The 24953-nt window shown below is 39.3% G+C and overlaps 1 long non-coding RNA gene across 1 annotated transcript in view; it reads left to right on the top strand.

The window, feature by feature from the left end:
* The window catches only part of LOC132665777 (uncharacterized), a 42944-nt gene extending 18427 nt beyond the window's left edge, over positions 1 to 24517 (top strand). Inside the window, exons 3-8 of the long non-coding RNA XR_009604270.3 lie at positions 1941 to 3748; positions 7366 to 7448; positions 9418 to 9525; positions 13517 to 13655; positions 14544 to 14684; positions 24355 to 24517. This is a non-coding gene — a long non-coding RNA (uncharacterized LOC132665777). The remainder of the gene's footprint in view (positions 1 to 1940; positions 3749 to 7365; positions 7449 to 9417; positions 9526 to 13516; positions 13656 to 14543; positions 14685 to 24354) is intronic.
* Positions 24518 to 24953: the final 436 nt, after the last annotated feature.

The following is a 24953-nucleotide window of genomic DNA, read 5'->3' as shown; positions in this document are numbered from 1 at the left end:
GAAAAATGGAGCTGAGCTCCAGAAATTAAAATGAGTGATAGAAAATGAAGACAGTTGTGGGTTTTGTTTTTGTTGTTGCACACTTGACTAAGACCTTTAGAATTTGTACCTGCTACTTTCATATTGCTAAAATATCTTTTTAATAAGTTCCCTGCCTCTATCTTACATACCACTGTCAAATTAATCTTCCTAAATGCCTACTTTAACAGTGCACTTGATGACTTCCTATTGCTTTCAGGATGAAGTCCAAGCTCTTCATCCCTGAGGCATTGTGAAAGGCCCCACACCATCTGCTCCCCAACTACTTTTGAACATTTTACCTCCTGCCATTTTCAGTAGGAATCCTCTGTTCCCAGAAAGCCATCCCTCTGACTTCCAGCCTCAATGCCTTTGTTCAACATCTTCTCTTACCACCTTCATCACATCTAAAGTGTTCTCCCTGCTTCTTTTATAGAAATCCCAACTTACTTCATAATTTGCTTAAAAAATTGTTTTTACAGTCCATCCTTGCAGTTTTCTGAACACACCTATCCATTTGCATTCCACTACATGGTAAGAAAAGTAGTGATGAGTTGCCAGGGGAAATGAGAGGAATACCTCAAGATGGGGCTGTCAGAGAATGCTTCCTAGAAAGTGTGCATATATGTTGGGTCATAGAGGCAGGTAAGATTTATATATATGGGGATGGCAAAGATGGGGGAAAAGCAGTCTATAGGAAGAGATAAAATTATAGGCAAAGATATTTTCCATACATTTGGGGATTGTTGAGTGGTTGAATCAAGCACAAGTTTGATTTTCTTAACTCCTAAAAGTTAAGTTATTTTCTTAACTCCTAAAATATTTATTGTCCGTTCCACAAGTTTTGTATGTAACTGATATCTCTGTCTATACCATATCACCTCTCTCTATATACCACATTTTGTAGGTTATGTATCAACCTACCTATTGGAATGTCCAGGTACACATACATGACTTGTCTCCAAGTAGGAAAACATTGCTTGGCATGTTTGGGATGTCTTATCACAGATAATTTCTGATGAGTATCACCACCTTAACCAATGATAATACATGAAAAGTAAAGGAAACTTGGAATCTGTGTCTGAGCACTGACCTCTCAGTAGCACTAGTTGTCATTTATTTCTCATTTAGAATTTCTAGGAAATGAAATATCTAAGGTGTCAGATGTATAGATAGTCAGAATTAACAATGATAATTACAGAACCTGGAGGTAATAAAAGCAACTAGAGAGAAGATAGTGGACATGAAAGAGAGAACAAGATGATCCAACATGAGGATAACTGGTTATGTAGATACAGAAAACTAAAACAAACAAAACAAAATAAGATGGTGCAAACATATAACAAAGATTTTTCTAAGTGAATTATTCAATAGAACTTGTGATGCACAATATCACTGCTGACAGAGTCAGTTCTTCTGGGAAGAATGTTGGGCTCCTAACGTTACAAACTGAAGAATTGAAACTTTTTCCCCCCATGGAAAAAATAAATACCAGCTAAATTCTTTTAGGTTTAGTTCAAGTAACTTTTGAGTTGAATGAGCTTTTGTAGGCTGATTTAGGTGCAGAATCAATGTTTTTAGAATAGTTTCTATGTGGAAATATGTTCTGAGTGTCAAAGTCCTTAGAAATAGACTTCTAGAACATAAGTCACTTTTTCATTTGGAAGCTATCTATATTTCTTTTGTAATGGCTTCAGAGCCTAGCAGAAAATTATACTTAGAACAGGAATCTAGTAAATACCTGTTGGGGAAAAAAAAATGAATGTATGCAGGTGCTTAATTCTGAATTCACTGGGTGAGACTAGAAATGGTTTGTGTACTGGATGGGAAATGCTCACATTCTTCAAATGATAATTATGAGAAATCACAAGCACAAAATACTTACTACACACTAAAAATTATAATAAATCTTATCATAACAGGTCAGAAATAATTGTCTCCTCTTGGAAGCCACTGATGGGACAAAACTTTGACATGGATCTGCAGAGTGAAAGGAATGATTCAAAGGACTTTGGAAGTAAAATGCATCTGGGAATCCACGACATTTGTTTCATTTATTCATTCATTCATTTGTATACATTTATGTATATTCTTTCATCTATTTATCCAGCCTATGTGTTAGTTTTCTACCACAACAGTAACCAATATCACAAATTTAGTATTTTAATATAACACACATATAGTACCTTACAATTATGTAGGTTAGAAGTACAGGTGAAAATCAAAGTATCAGCTGGCTAGGATCTCATGTGGAAGCTCAGAAAAGAATCTTGTAAACTTATAAGCCCATTCAGGTTGTTGCCAGAATCCAGTTCCTTACAGATGTAGAGTGAGGTTTTCACTTTCTTTCTCACGGCCAGCTGGAGATTTCCCTTAGCTCCTAGATATCCGTCTCTGATCCTTGCTTATGGCCTTCTACATATAGGAACCAACAACTGGGCAGTCATCCTTCTCATACTTGGAATCTCTCCGACTTCCTGTTACCGGGATAATTCAGGAAATGGTCCACACCATCTTAGGGTTCATAATCTGCATTATATATGCAAAGTCCCTTTGAATGTAACACATTCACATCCAGGGTGTGAACTTCTCTGGAGGGCCATTCTGCTTACCAAAGCCAACAGTAATTATTGTTGCTATGGACCTTTTCTATTTTCAATAAATTCTGTCTCAATGAATGGAGGAGGAGGGCTGCTCAGTAACCTTGTCGAAGCCCTGACAAGAAGTGACCTCTTAGCCACAGGTTTCATGAACAACCTCACATTTTAGCCATTAAAAAAAACCCAAAACTCATTTCCAACCCTGAACTATGTTAGTAGTTTTCTACTGGTTATTTAAAAAATTATCAAAGTGTATTTTTTAGCTTATAGAATCATAAATAGCCGACAGAAATTGCACACAAATATATAATAAGGATATGACTTGTGTAACTAATTTATTGCTAAATCTTCTACCTTGTGGGGAAGTGGGGATTCTCATACACTGCTGCTGGAAGGTAAATTTCTGGAGTGTGATTTGGCAACATATAGAAAAGCCCCCAAATGTGTATAGTCTTTAACACATAAATTGTCATTACAGGAATTTCTCTGAAAGAAATAACAATGGAGGGGCACTTGGCTGTCTCAGTCAATAGAATGTGTGACTCTTGATCTCAGGGTCTTGAGTTCAAGCCCCATATTGGGTGTAGAGATTACTTAAAAGATAAAAAATCTTAAAAATATATATTTTAAAAAAAGAAATAACAGCAGCTATGGATAAAGCTTTCACTACAAATATAGTCAAATGAACATATATGAATGTAAAGTAAAAAAATACAATATAAATATATATGAAAATGGTTACAAATTATGCTTCTTCCATACAATGAAATGATGTTTTATGACAAAACTCGTAGACAGGTTTGGAGATCTGACTTCACAGGGAACCTGTGTCCCCAAATCAGGCCAAACCTGGGAGAGCTAGATAGGGCCCAAATTTTTCCTTGCCCAATAAACAAAAGAAGAAATATCTACATGGTGAATCTGGGCCAAGTTCTAGTATAAATCAAGAGCATAATTTCCCTTATCCCTGGTGGGACATAGTTGTGGTGAAGGACCTTGGACCGTAACAGGTCTCGAAAACTCCAGAACATCACGGGCAACCTGCCCAAGTTTCCTGAGGGAGAAGCCAGACCCGGGAGAGACTTTGTCGTCATGATTCCTACAAGGACCAACAATTGAGAACCTGGCAGGTAGGAGTATAATTCTATGCGAGCTCCCTGGAACTTTTAGATCCAATCCTAGGGCAGGGAAAAATCATGAATTGACTGAGATTAGTTTCTGCTGCCAGTAGAATGAGAAATAAAAATTAAGGTGAATTATGGAAAATAAATTGCATTTCTTGCATATCTGAGATTTCTACACACAATACATGAACAGACAAAGACTGGAAGTAGATATTCTATAACAGTGATGGTAGCTATCACTCTAGGTGTTATCATTATGAGTGATATTGACTTTATTGTTTGGAATTTTCATTTGTTAAAATAATGGAATATGTGTGGGTCTCAAATGTGGAAGAAATAATATAATTCTTTATTTTCTCATATACTCTAATAGAAGCATCAGCCCTATCTAGCACGGGCTCTACCTCAAATAGTCTGGAGCAACCCCCATGTTGAATCAAGCTTCTGAGACTTATGCTACGTAAATGTGTATATATGTGTGTGTGTAGAGGAGGGCCCCCCATCATCATGCAGTTTTCTGTCCATGCTGTTTCCATGTGTGTCATCCACTGTCACCCACCCCATAGTTCCTAGAATTAAAAAAAAAAAAAACAACAAAAAACCTTTTTTTTTCCCAAAAAATTAAAGTTTATTTATTTATTTTGAGAGAGAGACAGAAAGCATGAGCGGGTGACGGGCAGAGAGAGAGGGAGAGAGAGAATCCCAAGCAGGCTCTGCACTGTCAGTGTGGAGCTGAATGTGGGGCTTGAACTCACAAACTGTGAGATCATGACCTGAGTTGAAACCAAGAGCTGGATGCTTAACTAACTGAGCCACCCAGGCACCCCTTCTTATAACCCTTTTTAATTCTGTAAGGACAGCAGTGATGTCCCTTTTTTCATTACTAATTTTGGTAGTTTAAGTCTTTCTTTCTTTCTTTCTTTCTTTCTTTCTTTCTTTCTTTTCTTCTTCCTTCCTTCCTTCCTTTTTTTTTTGTCAGTCTTGATAAAGGTTTGTCAATTTTATTGATCTTTTCAAAAAAGTAACTATTGATTTGTTGATTTTCACAATTATTCTTCCACATTCTATTTCATTCATTTCTGTGCTAATCTTTATTATTTTCTTCCTTGTATTTGTTTTGGGTATAGTTTTTTCTTCTTTTTCCAGTTTCTTAAGGTGAAAACTTAGGTCATTGATTTGAAGTCTTTCTTTTGTTTCAAATATAGGTGTTTACAGCTATAAATTTCTCTTTAAGCACTGTTTTGACTATATGCCATAAGTTCGATGTTAACTTAAATCAAGTTAGTTTTAACACTAACTCAGTTTCAATAAAATTGAGAGAAACTGGCTCAAATATATCTGTATTCCTTTTCCCTTCCTTTGTGCTATAATTGGCATATAAATTACATCTTTATGCATTATAAATCCAGCAACACAATTTTGTAAATATTGTTTATGGAGTTGTTTTTTGAATCAGATAGAAGAAAAGAGTTACAAAAAATACACTATATTGCCTCTTATATTTACCTGTACAATTACACTTACTCACGCTCTTTATTTCTTCGTGTGGATTCAAATAAATGTTGAGTGCCTTTCCACTTCAGCCTGTATGGCATCCTTTATTATTTCTTGCAGGGCAGGAAGTTGTCTACTAGCAGCAAATTTTCGGTTTTTGTTTGTCTGAGGATATGTTAATTTCACCTTCATTTTTGATGCATAGTGTTGCTGGATATAAGACTGCATTGACAATCTTTTTCTATCAGCACATAAATATATTTTCCAAGGGCTTTCTGGTTTCTATAGTTTCTGGTGAGAAGAGAGCCCTTAATCGCATTGAGGATCCGTCGTACATTATGAGTCATTTTTCTCTTGCTCTTTTCGAGATTCTCACGTTTGTCTTTGTCTTTCAACAATTTGACCAGGTATCTATGTATAGAGCTCCTTGAATTTATCAAGTCTGAATTTACTGAGCTTTATTGATGTGAAGGTTGGCTTTTAAATCAAACTTTGGAAATTTTCAGCGATTATTTCTTCAAATATTCTTTCTGCCCCCTTTCTCTTTCTTCTCTTTCAGAGATTCTTATTATGCATTGTAGTACATTTCTTGCTGTATCACAGGTCTCTGAAGCTCTGTTAACTTTTCTGCCTTCTATTTTCTCTCTGTCCCTCAGACTGTACAATATCAATAGACATATCTTCAGGTTCACTGATTCTTCTTCCAGTTCAAATTTGATGTAGAAACCCTCTAATGAATTTTTAATTTTATTTGTTGTATTTTTAAACTCCAGGGTTTCTATTTGGTTCTTTTGATAATTTCTTTGTATTGTTATTCTCTATGTACTGACATGTAGTTGTCACACATTACTTTAATTCTTTAGATTTTGTTTCCTTTAGTTCTTTGAACATACTTACTGTAACTGATTTAAAGTCTTTGTCTAGTAAGGCCAACATCTAGGCCCTCTCAGGGGCAGTCCTGTTGACTGCTTTATTTTCTGTGTACAGCCACACCTTCCTGTTTCTTTTCCTGTTTTATAATTTTTTATCAACACCTGCACATTTTATATACTATAATCTGGTAACTCTGGAAATAAGCTATCCCCCCCACTCCCAGCAGAATTTCGTGTTGTTACAAAGTGTTTTTTGTTGTACTTGTCATTGTTGTTTTTTCTACTTGTTTGTTTAATGACTTTCCTTGACTAATTATGTATTCCTTGTGAGGCACAGCCACTGAAATCTCTGCTCAATTAGTTTAGTGCTGAGGTGATGTTGGTCAGAGACTTTCTCAGCCAATTGGCTTGAAACAATTGGTTTACACCAACAGATTTTCCACCGTTTCAGGAGGGGCTCTGTGTGTGTGTGTGTCTTTTGGGAACACCTCCACCAGTCTGCCTTAGCCTTGTTCTTCTGCTTATGCAAAGCCTCAAGAACCACAGGCTAGAGACTACCATTCTCTCAGATCTTTGCTAGACATGCTCACAGCCCTACCCCTGTGTGTGTTCAAAGCCCCTTTGGACATCTCATTCCCCAGAACGGCCTTTTCACTTTTTTGCCACCTCTTGTCTGCCCCAACTGTGAAGTATCACAGCCTCAAGTAGAGGTGATATTAGACAATTACTGATGGTTATTTTTGAAAATTGCTCTTGGGGTTCTGTGTCAGGTAAAATAACGGCAACACCCTGTGAATAGGGCTTTTCCAGGAAGCTGAGAGACAAGTCAAAAAGGGAGAAAATTATGAGAATAGGACTTTATGAGGGGCTTCAAATCCAGTGTGCCTCCCCTGGGGCCTATAAGGCAGCTCGTTTTTGAGGTTATTGTGGAGTTGGGGAGATGAAAGAACAACACAGTTCAGCTTTTGAATTTAAAGTCTGACCGTTTATACCCTGACACACACACACACACACACACACACACACACACACACCCCGTTTAGGTTTCCAACACTGACATCAGAAAAATACAAAGACAGATGGTGACTTAAATATCCCTATCCATTTGTTAAGGCCTACCTCAAGTGACCCCTTTTGGTTTTCTCATCAATTCTGTCTTCCCTCTGCTAATTTAAATTCTCCTTCCTTTCGCTTGGTCATGCCCTTTTCATATCACTTTTCAACCTGTGTTACTCTTATTTGTATGTGTCTTCCCAGTATTTGCACATATTGTAGGAACGAAAAAGAAAGGAGCAAATGGGCACAATCACCTCCAAAAAGTGATAACATTCAATAATAAGGTAAGAGGAAACCCCTCTGATTTTATTTATTTATTTATTTATTTATTTATTTATTTATTTTTTTATCTATTTATCTATTTATTTTGATGATAGTGTTTTTACAGTTTTAAAAAGATAACAGCTCTGTCTCTATGAAGAAACCATATGGTAAGAAGACCACTCAGTAGTAGAGGGTTGGTTATAAGCATTCCTGGAAATGAGGTCTAATTTAGGTATGCCTACTATGTAAAGACTTGTTCCTAGCCAGTTGGACAAAGGGAGAAAAGAACAGGAGGTAAAGAAGTGTGGACAGGGAAAAACGAAAAACCTGAAGCATGATTAAGTACATCTATAGGTGGTAGATTAGTGGTCCTCCCTGTTACCCATGGCCAGAACAGGCCTTGACAGTGTGTGCATCCTAAAGGAGGCATCATTCTGCAGTCAAGGGCACCCATATGGGTTATAGACTCAGCTCCTGGGAAGAAACAAAGGCCCTCTGTAAGGCCAGTCTTAGAACTCTGAGCCTATTTCGGTAACAAAGAATTTCACCTAAAATTACAAAAGATGACTTAATATGGAAGTGTGTCTTTTATAGATGTGGTATATGTGGAAGCCAAGTTTAGTCTCTTTTGATATTTAAACTGAATAGAAGTTTCTCTTTGGAACCATGCCACACTTGGAGCTTTATCTCCATGCTGCGATGAACTCTTATTTCACATTAGAGGTCTACTGGTTTGCAGCCCGATCGAATGGAAAGGAATAGATTCTGAGTCAGAATATAAAGGATGTAAGAACAATGTAAAAAAATGGCCAAAGTGGGTTAAAAATTCTATGCCGTTCTCTTCAAGTCTAAGTCTTTTAGTTTTGATTAAAAAGATCACAGAGAATGAATTACTTAGATCCCTTCCTAAGGGGCTTGCTAGCTTAGAGACCACACTGATAAAACCAGGAAGATTAACTACACTCCATTTCTGATATGTGGCCCAGACTCCCTTTGGGTGAATGATGGAGTCAGGCTTTGGTTACAAAGATCACCGACTAAGATTTTTCAGGTGTGGACAGGTAAGAATAAGCAAGAATAATGTACATGATGTATCTAATTGTGGTCTTTCTTTATGTATGTAACTCTATGAAAATAATGATATAAATATGTATACTCATTTATATTAATTTATTGGAATAAAAGTGGGAAAACATTAAAAAAATACTCACACACCAAGGCAGAGTAAATTTTATAATCATCAAACTTTGATCAATACGTTTAATAGAAATTTATTTTTCTCATCATGACTAAACAGAAAATAAACTCTCCAATCAGTTTGAGTTTCCATTTTTGCTCAGAACCTTTCAGGGCACCTGGGTGGCTCAGTTGGTTAAGGTTCTGACTGTTGATTTCAGCTCAGGTCATGATCTCATGGTTTGTGAGTTCAAGCCCCGAATTGGGCTCTGCCCTGATAGTGTGGAGCCTGCTTGGGATTCTGTCTCTGCCTTTCTCTCTCTCTCTGTCTCTGTCTCTCTCTCTGTCAAAAATATATAAACTTAAAAAAAGTTTTCCTTTCTGCTCAGTCATTACATATACTGGAAGACTTTAGAGCAATAGGATATAAACAATTGTCACTTTGGGGACACATGGGTGGCTCAGTCAGTTAAGCATCTGACTTCAGCTCAGTTCATGATCTCACAGTTTGTGGGTTTGAGCCCCGCATCGGGCTCTGTGCTGACGGCTCAGAACCTGGAGCCTGCTTCAGATTCTGTGTCTCCCTCCCTCCCTGCCCCTCCCCTGCTCGTGCTCTGTCTCTCTGTCTCTCTCAAAAATGAATAAACTTAAAAAAAATTTTTTTAAATAAATAAAAAGAAAAAAAATTGTCATTTTGGTCTATTGTGCCTTCAAGTAACAAAGCCTGTTTTATCTGCTAACTTTAATTACTGTGGATGGTTTCTTATCTGTGCTTGCCACTGGCTAATCTTGTCCTTCTTATCATGGTCTCAGATGACACTGGCTGACATTCAGAAGACATTGGATATCTTCTCTTCTAGGGCTTGGAATTTTTCTACCCAGCTAAGAAGGCAACAACCCCAAGATCCCTCCATGGAAATGGTACTGTCCTTCTACTTGGCTTGCTTACTTGGTAACCGTATGAGTGTATCACTTATTCACTGGAAACAGACTTAACCATGGCAATTGCTTTGTTAAATCCTAAGTTCCCATATTTTACAATCATTCACAGTGATTTACAGAATCCCTTTTTATCTAAGGGAGTTTTGCCCTGCCCTTTTCCCCTTTGAACCATATTTGTATTATTTAACCTTAGAGATAACATACTTATGAATATTCTACCCTCTCAAACTCACATTCACTTGTGAATTCCAGACACTTTGGGCTACAGTTGGAATGTCTCTATGTCCATGATATTAATTCCTCACCATTCAAAGGGCTCTTTCATCTCAGTCTCAACTGGGCTCTTAGCAGTAAAGTCAGACTCTTAGAAGAGCCAAGTGAAAATGTAAATTGGTGTTCTTTTAGTTAACATCATTCTTGCTTCCCATTGATATAAGCCTTCCATCTGGGTACTAGAATACAACAGTTTTTGGTGAGGACTGGAAGTGAGTCAAAAGGATGGCCTGTTGGCCAAACGATGAAAAAAAAAAAAAAAGATGATTGGGAAAATGGGTATAAATTTCTAAGGTAGTGTCTCCCCTCCCACCAAAAAAATAAATGCTGCAAATGTTAGTTAAGTAAGGGACAATTGCATTTATTGTATGAATATAAAACTTTATAATGCTTTATTGTTAAAAGTGCAAACCATAACCTGAGCTCTCAGTAAGCCATAATCACTGCTCACAGATCACCCACAACAAATATAATAATGATGAAAAAGTTTGAGGTATGAGAACTACCAAAACGTGACACAGACACACAAAGCGAGCAAATGCTATCCGGGCAAAAAAATGCTGCAAACAGACTTGCTGGAGGCAGGGTTCCCACAAGCCTTCAGTCTGTAAAAAACGCAATATCTGCAAAGCATAGAAAGGCAAAGCACAAGAAATGAGGTATGCCTGTTTTTCATATTGTGAATATATTTGTTAAATATGAAAATGTTAGGGACTATGCTTAGGGAAAAAGAAGAAATTGAAAACTGCTCATAAAAAAAAGAAAATTGCTCACCATCCCGTCACTTGTAAAATTTGGGGTGCTGGCCTATTTATTTCCAGAATGCATGGTATTCACAGTTGAAACATCATGATACTCAACAGGTGCAAATTATAAATACTAGGTAGATAACATTTCTCATTAAGGAGTTTCTAGCTTCCATTATTTGAATTTTAGCAAACATTTAAATTATGTCTATAAAAGTCTTCTTCCTGTATTCCACCTCTGTCTCCCCAAGTCCCTAAAGCCCAGTAAAATGTAGTCATTTTAGATATGGTTTATGTTTGAAATGACGGCTCTGAATACAAACAGATATTCATCAGCTAACAGTGCTTGGCAATCAAATGCTTATGAGGGCCTGGCAATTAATTGCTAAAATTTCCTGGGCAAAGATGTAGTAATATGAACCCCCAAACTTGCCCAAGCTGGCCACAATTTCCCCAAATGGCCCAAAGGCAAATTCAGAGTTGCCATAGTATTGCTCACTAGGGGAGACACTGGCTCACAGGCAGAGGAACAAATGAACGCAGGGGCTAATCTGTGCCCTAGGTGAGGACATCTCTTCCCTATGGATCAAACAATGCCAGTTTTCCTCTGCCTTCCAGCAAAATTACATAAAGGGAAATTATGCCTGACTTATCCACAAGAGTTTTTGAGAGTAAATAATGAAAAGGCTAAGGGAAAATTAATAGATTCAGTTAATTTAAACCTTCAAAATAAAATCTGGCTGTTGCAAAAGAAAGGCAAATGAGCCATCTCGGGTTGGGGAGACTGATATTCCGTCCTAGCAAAGAAATTTCGTTAGCGTTGAAAACAGTTTGGGAATAAATAAGCTGGCAGAGCTCTGCATGGTTCAGCACTGAAACTGATCTTACCTTAAATTTTACAAAGTTTCAAAAAGGTGGAAATATGGTAAAATGTCTAAAGGTGCACTTGACATCAGGCTCTCCTATGAATCCACTTGCCAAGCCAAATGGAAATGAGAGGTAGATCTTTTGAAGCTGAAATGAGTCATTGGGAGAGCTTCAGTCTGGGTGAGGAAGGACAAATTATAGGAATAGTGACCTAAACTGTGCTGCTCAGGTTACAGATTTATCAGACTCTGTTAGCATCTTACTCCGTGCTGTGCACCCTGTTAGATGCTTTCACACATTATTTTAAAAATAATTCTCAAAATAGATCCTGCACAATTATGTATTCTCATTTTACATATAAAGAAATTGGGATTAGGACAGTGTAAATCATGTAGCCAAGGTCAGAGGGCTAATAAGAGGCCCAGCCATCCTTGAACTGTCTTCATAGGCCTGTCAGTTTTAATCCCCAAAGAGGTGTGCAAAGTATCATAGACTTCACACCACATACTCTGGAACAAGCTCCTACTCTAGCAAACACTGTTGATACAGTTTTTTAGACACAATCTGAAGGAATATTTGAAAGCAAATAAATCTTAATCTTAATATCATAGTATTTTTCTATATGGAGTATAATATGTGTGATCGTAATGCACATCTCTTCCAAAAAAGATATGTTGGAGCTGGAGAAGGTCCAGTGACTGGCAGGAAAAACAAATCTGCTCTTAGGAAGTGATGTCTGTTCAACTAAGTGTATCTGTGATTGTATGCTGCTTAACAACATAATCACAGCAATAAAACAAGCTCAAGGGCACTGTTATAATAGCCTTTCATATAAATATTAATTTGCACCTCCTTCTGTCTTCTCTTTTCAGACACGAAATGGATATCTGCTGTTTTTGGCCTCCTTTCCCCAACCAGTGTCTATTTGCAGATATGCTTTGCTTTTGAGCAGTCTTCCCCTCCTCCTGCACTTGGAGTTCGTTTGCCCATGTTCTAAGAACAAAAGGGATGACCCGGACTGACTTGTCCATTCTCAGTGATTGGCTCCGTTTGTCGTGTGACTCAGGATGGTCAAATCAAAGTGAACCTATTGTATCAGTTTCCTGCATCCGCTCTAAAGGATTCCCACAAACCTAGTGAAAACAACAGAAAACTCACTCACAGTTCCTCTGAAATCTATCTCACTAAGGCCAAAATTAAGGTGTCAGCTGAGCAATGCTCTCTCTGGAGGCTCTAGGGGAGAATCTGCTCCTTGCCTCTTCCAGCTTCTGGAGGCTGCCGACATTTCTAGACGTGTGGTCACATCACCTCCATTTCTACCTCCATGGTCACATTACTTTTCCTCTTCTGTGTGTGCAAAGTCTCCCTCTACCTTCTTCTTATAAGGACACTTGTGATTACATTTAAAGTGCACCTGGAAAATTCAGGATAATTTCCCACGTCAAGATTCGTGGGACACCTGGGTGGCTCAGTTGGTTAAGTATCCATGTCTTGATTTCAGCTCAGGTCATGATCTCACAGTCATGGTATTGAGCCTGGCATCAGGCTCCACACTGAGCGTGGAGCCTTCTTGGGATGCTCTCTTTCCCTCTCTCTCTGCTCCTCCCCCACTTGCTTGCGTGTGTGTGTGTGTGTGTGTGTGCGCGCACTCTCTCTCTCAAAAAAAAAAAAAGAAAGAAATTTTATTGATTTAAAAAAAAATTTTTTTTTTACATTTATTTATTTTTGAGAAACAGAGTGAGACAGCGCGTGAGCGGGGGAGGGGCAGAGAAAGGAGGAGACACAGAATCTGAAGCAGGCTCCAGGCTCTGAGCAAGCGGTCAGTACAGAGCCTGATGCTGGGCTCGAACCCACGAACTGTGAGATCATGACCTGAGCCCAAGTCAGACGCTCAACTGACTGAGCCACCCAGGCGCCCCAGGAAATTTTAACATAATCATATCTGCAAAGACTTTTTTTCCATTATAAAATAGTATTTCCTGGTCTCAGGAATTAGGACCTTTTATCTTTGGGTGGCCATTGTTCAGCCTACTACAGCTGGGCAGAAGTAATGAAAGGAAACGTCATTTTTATTCTGGACTCAGGCGCTGAGTGTATGATCCTGCAGACATATTGCCACCAAGGGAATACCTGCCTGAGAAGGACCAGAAGGAGAAAGTGGAGCCCAATACAGAAGGATTGGGGACCTAACGATATACTTTCAGGTATCTCTCAGGATCTCAGGTAGGCCAGCCTCTCGACAACAAGTTATTTGAGCTAGTAAATTCCCTTTTTGCTTAAGCCAGATTTTTTTTTTAATTTTTTTTTTTTTTTTTTTTATTTTTTTTCAACGTTTTTTATTTATTTTTGGGACAGAGAGAGACAGAGCATGAACGGGGGAGGGGCAGAGAGAGAGGGAGACACAGAATCGGAATCAGGCTCCAGGCTCCGAGCCATCAGCCCAGAGCCTGACGCGGGGCTCGAACTCACGGACCGCGAGATCGTGACCTGGCTGAAGTCGGACGCTCAACCGACTGCGCCACCCAGGCGCCCCTTAATTTTTTTTTTTAACGTTTATTTATTTTTGAGACAGAGAGAGAGACAGAGCATGAACGGGGGAGGGGCAGAGAGAGAGGGAGACACAGAATCGGAAACAGGCTCCAGGCTCCGAGCCATCAGCCCAGAGCCCGACGCGGGGCTCGAACTCACGGACTGTGAGATCGTGACCTGAGCTGAAGTCGGACGCTTAACCGACTGAGCCACCCAGGCGCCCCTGCTTAAGCCAGATTTTTTAAAATTTTGCCTAGAGAAGGACTAGCATAAATTACATCTCCACTATTAAAGTGTATCTTCCAGAAAAATATCTCGCATTAGGCCCATTTCATAATCACAGGGGATTGGAAAATTTCTACTTAAACCCAATATTTTGGAATACATGTGCGTGCCTTTTAGGAACACTGACTCTGAGCGGAAGGTAGAATCAAGTTGTCCCTGAGTGCTGTCGGGTTTTGTTTTTGTTTTTTTTTACTTTTTCCATTGTTCAAAAATGCTTCTTATTCTCTCCTTTCATGCTGTTTTTCTTTCCACATCACCTGACTCCCACTCGATTTCTTTTCCTTTCTCACTTCAAAGGCTTCCTAATTGAAATGTGCCGAAGCAATTGAAATGTGGTACCTCAGTGAATTACTGTCAGACACCGTAACCTTTAGACCAGCTAGAATCTTGTCGTGAGAGGAGACCGTGTACGTTGGTGAAAGTTTAGAAAAAAGAATCGTAAGTAATTTCACACTGGTAAAGTTCTATAGGATAAGAAGATCATTTTTAAAAAATTAAAAAATTATCCATCGACGACTTAATTTATCTTTTGTATTTGTTCTACCTATTGACAATGAATATTTGTGATATAAAATATTCTGAGCATATACAGTACAATATATGTTGCAGGGACAGAGATTTGGAATAATGTGAAGCAACGTAGCTTTCAAGATTTAATTTTTAGAAGATGGCCTTTAAAAAGTTTCCTCCAGCATTTCTATTGACAAGATGGAGAAATCTGGGCTAGGCAGGTAGACGTGTGGTAGGTTTGTGACCAGGTGAAAACTAGATTAAGGGGGCTCACCACCAATGTTTATCCAGAGGGGGGTCGCTAGGCTGTTTTTCATTTGATGTGTTTATTAATAACTTAAATCAGGCTAGAATGGTATATTTGTCAAGTTCAAGTGTGACATGTGTTAGGGTCAGGCGTAAGGCAGGGTAAAGATAGGAGTCAGAGGCTAAAAAATTTTAGCAGTCAAAGGCTTTATTTGGGAACTAAGGTCTCGGGCGAGGTTCCGTGACTCAGGGAGAGAGAGCGAGAGAGGAGTCAGGGAAGTCGCCCCCAGGTGTGGTGGGGTGGGGTTTTTAAGCTGCAGCGGTTCTGGGTTTAGGTCCAGGTGGGCCTTTTTCGTGTCAGGTCGTGCTGTCCCTGGGTGATTGGTTGACCTCCAATTCATTCTGGCACGCTGCTAGGGGATTTTCATTGGGTTGCGCTGGCAAGATGGCCGTCCCCTCTACTGTGGTTCCAAGGACATCCTAACAACATGAACTGGGAGAAACAAAGATTATATATTGAATGACCGAATCCAAAATGAAACCGACAAGCTGGATCTTGAACTAAATCTAATGAAACCAATTTGAAGTGGCCTCTATTGTAGATTAACATTTAGCTTCACAAACCCAAGATGAGGAAACTATGGACTAACAGCAGTTTCTTAAAAAGCAAGCAAACAAACAACTTAATTTTGGTTAATTTCTTGATCGACATGAGCCAAAAATGTGAAAAAGTTACCACAAGAGTTAACGGAATCATGGTTCTTGGACAGATCAGCAGAGTCCAGGCCTGCAGGAACGACCTTTGACCTCATCTCCAAAGTGGTCACTGTACTTGCAGTGAGACTCAAGTAAACGATGTTCGGTCCAAAAAAACAGTGACCTGCTGATGAATGGCAGGAAACCATGCCATTTGAGGCAGTACTGAAAGAACAAGGACGTTTAGTGAGAAAAATTAGAATTCTCAAATCTTAAAGTGTGTTTTCAAAATTTTAAACTATACGGGTTTCCAGGCCCCGTTCTCAGAAATTTGGATTCAGTAGTGAGGTGAGAGCCTTCACGAATCTTTTCAAACCTCTCCCAGGCAACAATCAGACAGATTAATTATTAAAACTCAGATTCTAGGACTTCCGGAGTATCTTCCAACTTCCTTTATGCTCCTAAGAATTTTCGCTTCCTGAACCGTACATGTACTTAAAAATATTCCTTACAATGGATCTCTCCTTAAATATACATAATGTGTTTACTTTTTGCCAAATACCAAGTTAGATTCCAGGGGATTGCTACAATTTCTCACACCCTGCCCAGACCCCCAAGCCTCTACTCACGAGGAACTTCAGAAAATTCCACACCCAGCAAGCAGCCCTGGAGACTGAAAATACAAGGTGGGGCCTGAGAATCTGTCATTTCCGGAAAGCTTCAGTGATACATAGAATGTCACATTCAGTGAGCCCTTTCATTTGCTAAAGAACTTTGTCTTTTGTAAATGGGCAAGTTTTATTTCAGGCACTGCTTAGGTATAAACAAAGGCTAAAAGGTTAACCAACACCATTTGGTTAATCAGTTACAGTTGTTTTTTTTTCTTTTTCATTTTTTTTAAAATGTTTATTTTATTTTTGAGAGTGAGAGAGAGCTTGAGCGGGGGAGGGGCAGAGAGAGGAGGGGAGACACAGAATCCAAAGCAGGCTCCAGGCTCTGAGCTGTCAGCACAGAGCCCGCAGCGGGGCTGGAACTCACCAACTGCAAGATCATGACCTGAGCCGAAGCTCAACCAACTGAGCCACCCAGGCGGCCCAAATCAGTTCCACCTTTTCATATGTGGTGGGTGTCCACCAACCCTCTACACATCTGCATGTGGCACAGAAGGGTCTGGGGGATCAGATCTATCATTTGTGACCTTTAGTTGGTCCTCAGGATTTCACGTGTGTCAACCCCATTACTGCTGATGTGAGTTATATGCACTCAGCTAGGGAAGAGATCCTTGATAATTGTGGGATTCTGTGTTTGAAAAGCAAAGTCACATTTACTGTTTCAGACTTTTGTGAAGGCTTCCTGGCAGCCTTATTAATTTGCTCTTATTTTGGTAATCACTGTTCTTTCGTCTGAGTGGTTATTTTAAAATGGGAAAGGAACCTAAATTAGTATTTTACATCTTAAGACATACATTTGCATCCGTCATAAACTTTAATTTATACTTTGGCCAAATAATTTTAACAGTTGCTATAAAATCAGTTATTTAATAATAGTTTTTACTACCATACTGAATGCAGCAGGAGACAAGCTTAATAGCCTCGTGTCCACAACAAATTTCTAGCTATTATTCGTACATCCCACATGCCTTTGACAACTCCACGGACTAGTCAAATTCCCACTGATTGCATTATTTGAATCTTGCTAAAAACCAGTTTACCATGTGCACACAGTTTTTTAGTGACTACATCTGTTTTCCAACCTCAATTTCTTTTGCTTTCTCAGATTTACATCATTATAAAAACTACTGTTACTTTCAATAGAATAATTTTCCATAATCATATATGTGCCCCTTAATAGGACATCTGGAATTCAATTCTAAAGCACAAAGAGGATAATGTGTGTAAATGAAATACACTTAACATTTATATTTATATTAGTAAACATAAGAGAAGATTTCTTCAAGGGGGTTAAAATTAAAAAAGCACACTTTAGACACATGCCAGGACAGTTCAGTCAGAAATTTTACATTGGGCAATTTAAGAAAAAAAAAAAAAAAAGTAAAATAAGAAAGTATAACAGTGTGACACTAACTTGATCTCTGTTTTTGGCAACTTGCTCTTTAAAATTATGTTCATTTGCTCCAAAGCATAAATACAATTTAAAGTGGCTTATCCAAACCTGAGATAACTTTATCTGAATGTAAGAAACTCGAAAATTACTAAATCCAATTAAGGGACATACTCAACTTATCTAATTTGTATCTTCCAGAACACATAACACACAGTGCAGTTCTTGACATGTGGAGACAGAGTACAATATATGAGTGAATAAATGTAAGAACTTGTCAAAAAGTTAAGACTTTTTGAACTTGGATTGTAGGTTTAGCTGACATTCTTTTTTTTTTTTTCATTGATACAATGACCCTTTATTTTTTAATTTATTTAATTCAATACATACTGATGGAATACTCGTTATAGGTGTTTAGGATACAGCAGAGATTTACTGTTTTTCCTAGGATTATTCATTAATTGGTTAATTAATATCGAAGTGTAGTTGATACACAATGCCACATTAGCTTCAAGTGCACAACACAGTGACCCAACAACTCCACATGTCATTCCATGCCCACCACAAGCGTCACCATCATCCGCCCTCAATTTATTATATTTCCTAGGCTGTACTTTTCATCTCCACAACTTACTTATTTTATTATTGGAAGTTTGTGTCTCTTAGTCCCCTTCCCGTTTTACCCATCCCCTCCCCCACCACGCCTGCCCCTCTGGCAACCAACCACCAGTTTGTTCTCTGTATTTATGAGTCTGTTTCTCTTTGTTTATTTTTTAGATTCCACATATAAGTGAAATCATATGCTCTTTGTCCTTCTCTGTCTGACTTATTTCACTTAGCATAATACCCTCTAGGTTCTTCATGTTGTCCCAAATGACAAGCTCTCATTTTTTTTTATGGCTGAGTAATATTCCATAGTGTATATATACACCACATCTTCTTTATCTACTCTTCTGTCAGTGGATACTTGTGTTGCTTCCATATCTCTGCTATTTTAAAAAATGCTGCAGTAAACATAAGGGTGTATATATCTTTTTTTTTTTAATGTTTTTATTTACTTTTGAGACAGAGAGAGACAGAGCATGAGCAGGGGAGGAGCAGAGAGAGAGGGAGACCCAGAATCCAAAGCAGGCTCCAGGCTCTGAGCCGTCAGCACAGAGCCCGACGCGGGGCTCGAACTCACAGACTGTGAGATCATGACCTGAGCCAAAGTCGGACGCTTAACCGACTTAGCCACCCAGGCACCCCTATATCTTTTTCAGTTAGAGTTTTCATTTTCTTCGGATAAACACCCAGTAGTGGAAATACTGGATTATATGGTATTTCTGTTTTTAATTTTTTGAGGAATCTCCATACTGTTTTTTCACAGTGGCTGTATTAATCTACATTCCCACCAATGGTGCCTGAGGGTTCCTTTTTCTCCACATCCTCTCCAACACTTGTTATTTCTTGTCTTTTTGATTCCAGCCATTCTGACAGGTATAAGGTGATATCTCATTGTGGTTTCGATCTGCATTTCTCTGATGACTAGTGATATTGAGCATCTTTTCATGTATCTTTTGGCATTTGTATATCTTCTTTGGAAAAAAAAAGTCTATTCAGATCCTCTACCCATTTTCAACCAGATTATTAGTGATTTTTTTGGTGTTATTTATATATTTTGGATACTAACCCCTTATCAGATACACCATTTACAAATATCTTCTCCCATTCAGTAGGTTACCTTTTTATTTTGCTAATGGTTTCCTTTGCTGTGCTTTTTATTTTGGTATAGTCCCACTAGTTTGTCTTTGTTTCCCTTGCCTGAAAAGACATATCAGAAACATGTTGCTAAGGCCAGTGTCAAGCTGGCATCAATTCCTGACAAATGAAATGCTTTTCAATCTTTGAAAATTTGCAATGCCTCAAAATAGTGCGTGGAAACAAATGAAGACCAACCAAATGAGAATAAAGGGTATTTATTAAGATCTTGCTGTAGCAAGAGTGGCATGTACCATCACTTGTGTTTGCCCAGGACGCAAAGGCGGGTAGAGGACAGGGAAAGCTTTATGGTGGGAAGAAGGCATGGCTTCAGGTTTGCCCTGCTTGGAGAATCATGGCATGGGGGAGCCGTAAGCAGACTAACTAGAAGAGAGGCATCCTTTGTGATTGGTTAGGAGTGCGAATTTGGCTTTCACTGGTTGGTCCTAGTTGGAAGCAGGAATAAAAACTAGAACAGCTGTCAGTTATTAACCAAGTTCTGGCCATTTGGAGCCAATTGTTATATGGGGTAACAGTCTGATTTTCTACAAGGCTGAATTATAGCAGGTTGGCTCCCTGGGCTGGTTACTGTAGGTCACGGGTTGGTTTCCTAGACTGGCTGCTGCAGGTTGTGGGTCAGAGTTCTGTTTTTATATTTGGTCTGGCCACTGCCCATTTGTAAATTCAGTGTCTCAAATGCTTAGAAATGGGGCAAATTGTATATTCCAATGAACAAGAACAAATTACGGTTGAGAAACTATAATGTTTTCCCCTATAACAAAAATATAGTTCGGCAATTTAGCTGACTTTTTAAGGAATTGAGTTTATAGTTGTGTTATAGTTCCATATGCACAAAATCTGTAATGATGAGCACATTATGACAACACACACACACACACACACACACACACACACACTTCCTATTCTTAGGGGCAATTGCGTTCAACTCTTGGCCATTTCTTTTGATATTGATCTTCACATATCTAAATATCATGTTTACATACTGCTAATTTAAGACTTTGCTATTGATTGTCCACCTTGGAAGATAAACATTCAGCTCTCTGTCATCATTACCTCTCACAACCACCACCCCTTTACCCCTACACGGTGGAACCACTACACTTCTGTGCTCCCATTCTCTCAACACACTCATGTCCTCATTTTGGTCAGATAAGTGTTTATTGTTCTGATCATCTAATTTCTATCGCTAGTTTATTCCAAACCCTAGCTACCAATATCTAAATCTCCTCTCAGTATGTTTAAACACATTAAAGTATTCTATTAATTTCATCTTCTTGGAGACACCTCTTACGGACCTGCTGACTCCATCCAGTCTTCCTTGGTCTTCCTCACAGCTGTCATCCTGAGATCTCCCTGCATTATAATCCTGAGAATTCTCTTTCTTGTGTTGAATCTCGTGTATCTCAAATGCTATGCTCTTTTGATGCTTGGTTTGCTGTCAGTAGTTTCCTTAGAAGGAGTTTATTGTTCTGAAACTTTGCATATTTGAACAAGTTTTAATTTCACCCTCACACTTCATTGTAGTATGGCCAGGAACGCAATTCCAGACAGGAAATAATTCCCTTGCAGAATTTTGAAAGCTTTGTTCTATTGTTTTCTAGCCTTCTGAGTGCTTACTGAGAGGTTGAAGTCATTCTGTTTCACAATCCATTTCCTGAAGCCATTTTTTCCTTCTCTGGAAGCTTGTGGTATCTGTCCTTTGTCTCACTGTTCTGGAATTGCACCACCATGTGCCTTGGTCTAGGTCTATTTTCCTCCATTATGCTTGGCACTCAAAGGGCTCTTTGAATCTGGAGAGATGTGTCCTTCATTTCTGACAAACTTTCTGGCTTTATTTGCTGAGGATTTCTTTCCCACAGTTTTCTCTTTCCTTTCCCTTTGGAACTTCATTTTCTGGATGATAAATGTTCCTCACCTAATACATTTCCTTTGTTTCATCTCTTTGTCTTTCTGTCGTTCTTCCATAGGAATTAAATCTGTTTTCCTTTCACAAGTGAGTTCATCAGCTTTATTTCCCATCCTTCTTATTGAATCTTTAATTTCGGCTATTGTAGTTTTAATTTCCAGGAATTCATTTTTGTCCTCTGGATATTCCTTTTATACGGTAGCATCCTGTTCTTACTTGAAAGAGGCTCTATCTCATTGCTCTAAGAATGTTAGCAGTAGCTTCTTTTTAAGTTTTCATGTCTTTCTCCGATAACTGGTGTTGGTGTTTTCTGTTTATTATTGTTTTCTGTTAATATGATGTTTCATATTAGAGATTTTCCTCAGCTTTCTGGTAGTCTCTGGTTCTCTGCTCATATTTAAAAGCAGGCATTTGATTCACTGCTTTGTGGGCCTTTAGCTGCAGTGGGGGTGGGGGTGGGGGGCAGTCTCAGCCTTGTAACAAATGTGCTCCTTCCTTGCGCGGTGGAAAGTCTTCCCCCTACCCCCTTCCATCACGAAACCTGAAAACGGCTCTGCAGCACCATCTGGATGACTTGGCCAAATTAAATCTCCCATCCAAGTACTAACCAGGCCCGACCCGGCTTAGCTTCCGAGATCAGACGAGATCGGGCGCGTTCAGGTGGTATGGCCGTAGACTGGCCAAACTAAATCTCATGAATCTTCCTCACTTTTTTTTTTACCTTAATATTTAAATAACTTTTAGTTATTTTCAGCCAAAAAAAAAAGTGGGGCATTTGATTCCCCCTTAGTGCCTCTGGGAAAGGATTTTTAACATCAGTACATGTGCTGTGGGTCCTGGGGTGGCCTCCACAGCCCTCCGCTCAGCAACAGGGTCTTGCTAATTGGGTTGTCACTGGATGAAAGTGCTTGGGATTTAAGTTATTATCCCCTGGCTTTGCCCAACCTCAGTGACTTACTGGTAAGACTGACAGTGAAATGAACCGCATAAATCCTGGGGGGAAAATAAATAAATAAAAGTGGGGCATTATTTTATGATTGCAAACTGTACCTCAGTAGAGCTCTAAACTGGCAAAAGAAAAAGAAGGGGGGTTATGAAGCTGACAGGAAGTTCCAAGAATGTGGGTGAAGCTTGTCACCTTTAGTTAGCTACTGTATGGTTTCATTGTGGGAACCCCAAAGTCAGAATAACCCCAGGAATTATCTCTTGGTCTGGTCAGAGTCCTCAAAGAATCTTCCCACCTTCTATCTGGAGAGTAAAAGCCTGGTTGTCCATGTTCTGGAAGCTGAATGGGAAAAATGGGTTTCAAAATTCATGCCCTACACTGCTGCATAAGCTCTGCCTTCAACATGGTAATTCCCACCCTTAGCTGTACCTGATGTCCCCAAGCAGTGCAGACACTGACTGTCATGACTTTGCCAGAGCATTAACCTCTAGCCTTTAGCCAGAGCAGATCAGCTGGCTACGTGAGGAAAGGAGGACGTGGGTAGGTGGCTGTCAGCTCCATTTAAACCAACTTAACCAATCCTTCTGTTTGCAGCCCACTTTACCCCACTTCCTGAAGCCATTGGGTCTTTAGTGGTACAGATTGGGGTGGTTCTTGGGTTTCTCAAATGCCAGCTTACGATTTGTTTTCCCTTGTCCTGCTGGCTAAGTCGCCGGCCTTCTTCCTGCTGCCCCACTTTCAAAATTTAGTTGCCATTGCTTGTTCTCCCATTTATTGTCTTTGTGGCTTAATCCCATTTTCTTTCCCTTTTGCCTATGTCGATTATGGTTATCATTATTTGGGGCTTTCGGGAAGAGGCAAAAGTAAAAGTGTGAGTTTGATATAACAGCTTTGACCCAAAGCACTGATAAATTTGTTGGCCTTTCTGCTCTCAATATCTTTTCCTATAAAAAGGAAATGAGATATAGGCTCATGATACCATTTATAAGATACAATAATTTTCATCTGTATACCACTTTACACTATATAAAGTTTTCACGTGAATCTCACTTCATTTGCCTGATACTTTCATGAGTCAGTTAAGGCGGATATTGTTGGTCCTTTTATCTAAATAGAAACCTAGGATTGGGGTTCCTGGGTGGCTCAGTCGGTTGATTCGGATTGATTCCGGCTCAGGTCATGACGTCGTGGTTTGTGGGATCGAACCCCACATTGGGCTCTGTGCTGACTGTGTGGAGACTGCTTGGGATTCTCTCTCTCTCTCTCTCTCTCTCTCTCTCTCTCTGTCTCTCCCCCTCTCCCCCCCCCACCTCTCTGCCCCTCCCCTTACTCACACTCTCTCTGTTTCTCTCTCAAAATAAAAATAAACATTAAAAAAAAAAAACAAACCCAGAAACCTAGGATGGTGGAGGTGCACGTGCCCAGGGGTCACCCTGCCAGCAAGGGGTGGCATTAGATGCAGAGCTTCTGTGTGCCACAGGGCCTAATGGAGCTGTTTGAATGAACAGAGGACAAGGAGAGCAAGGGAGCACCAGCGTTATTCTGGAAGCTGAAAATGTCCACATAACTTGACAAAAATGAGAGTATTTGACAAGAATAAGAGATTCCCAGCTTCTGTCAAGCCAACAGTTTAAAAAATTCCAGGTCAATTGATGGTTAGGGGAACAGAATGAAACCTGGAAATTTAATCAAGATTTCAAGACACCCAATTGGATTCCCTGGTGAGGATACATATGATATAAGCCGTTATCTACGCACAAAGCCTTATTTCTTAAGGTTCAATACTGATTTCCTTATCTTAGTTGTCCTCTGGGAATCTTAGTACCTTCATGACCATTCTTCTATATTAAAGTAGCACCGAAACCTAGAGTGAACAGACACCATCAACTAGGATCTCTCTTTTCTGCTGAGGAAAAAATACAGGTAACTTTGGAATCTACCATCGTTTGTTGCTTTCTAATTCTGTTATTTTTTATCTTCAGCCCCTTGTTCAATCAGCTAACAAAGACCCATGGAGTAGCCCGGTGGGGGCCCCAAAGAAGATGCAAAGAAGAAAAACACAATCTTTGCCCTGAAGGAGTCGTCATCTTTTGAGGAAACAAAACATCATGTCATAGTTATACTGTAGTGAGCTCAAGCTCTCAAACCCAATAAAATATGGGATATTCACATCCTGTCAAAATTTGTTATTCAAAACAATTCATTCATTCATTCATTCATTCACTCCCTCAACAAAATTGAAGTACTTTCCTGGGTAGCTACTTAGTGACTATGGCTGACCCACTTAGATTAGTGCCATGTTAAATTTGGGGCGTCTCTGCTCTCAGAGCAGAGCTGTGGCAGGAAGGGGTTGGCTCTCCACCTCCTGTTCTCTTTCACATGAATTTTCACAGTATATCTTCCTCCTCTCTGAGGTGACACCATTCTGCCCTCTTAGTAGGGTTTGTAGTGGTGTGGCAAGGAGAAAAGGCAAGGAGAAAACTCTGCTTGGGCGTATAAAGAATATCATCCCTCTAACCTTGCCAAATGAATGAAGCATTTTGAAGGAAACAGCCGTGCTACTTAAAAAGATAAGAGGAGA

Source organism: Panthera onca, chromosome D3, assembly GCF_046562875.1.
Source record: "Panthera onca isolate mPanOnc1 chromosome D3, mPanOnc1 haplotype 2, whole genome shotgun sequence".
Classification (NCBI taxonomy): domain Eukaryota; kingdom Metazoa; phylum Chordata; class Mammalia; order Carnivora; family Felidae; genus Panthera; species Panthera onca.
The sequence above is the reverse complement of the archived record's forward strand: the minus strand, read 5'-3'. Positions and strand labels throughout refer to the sequence as shown.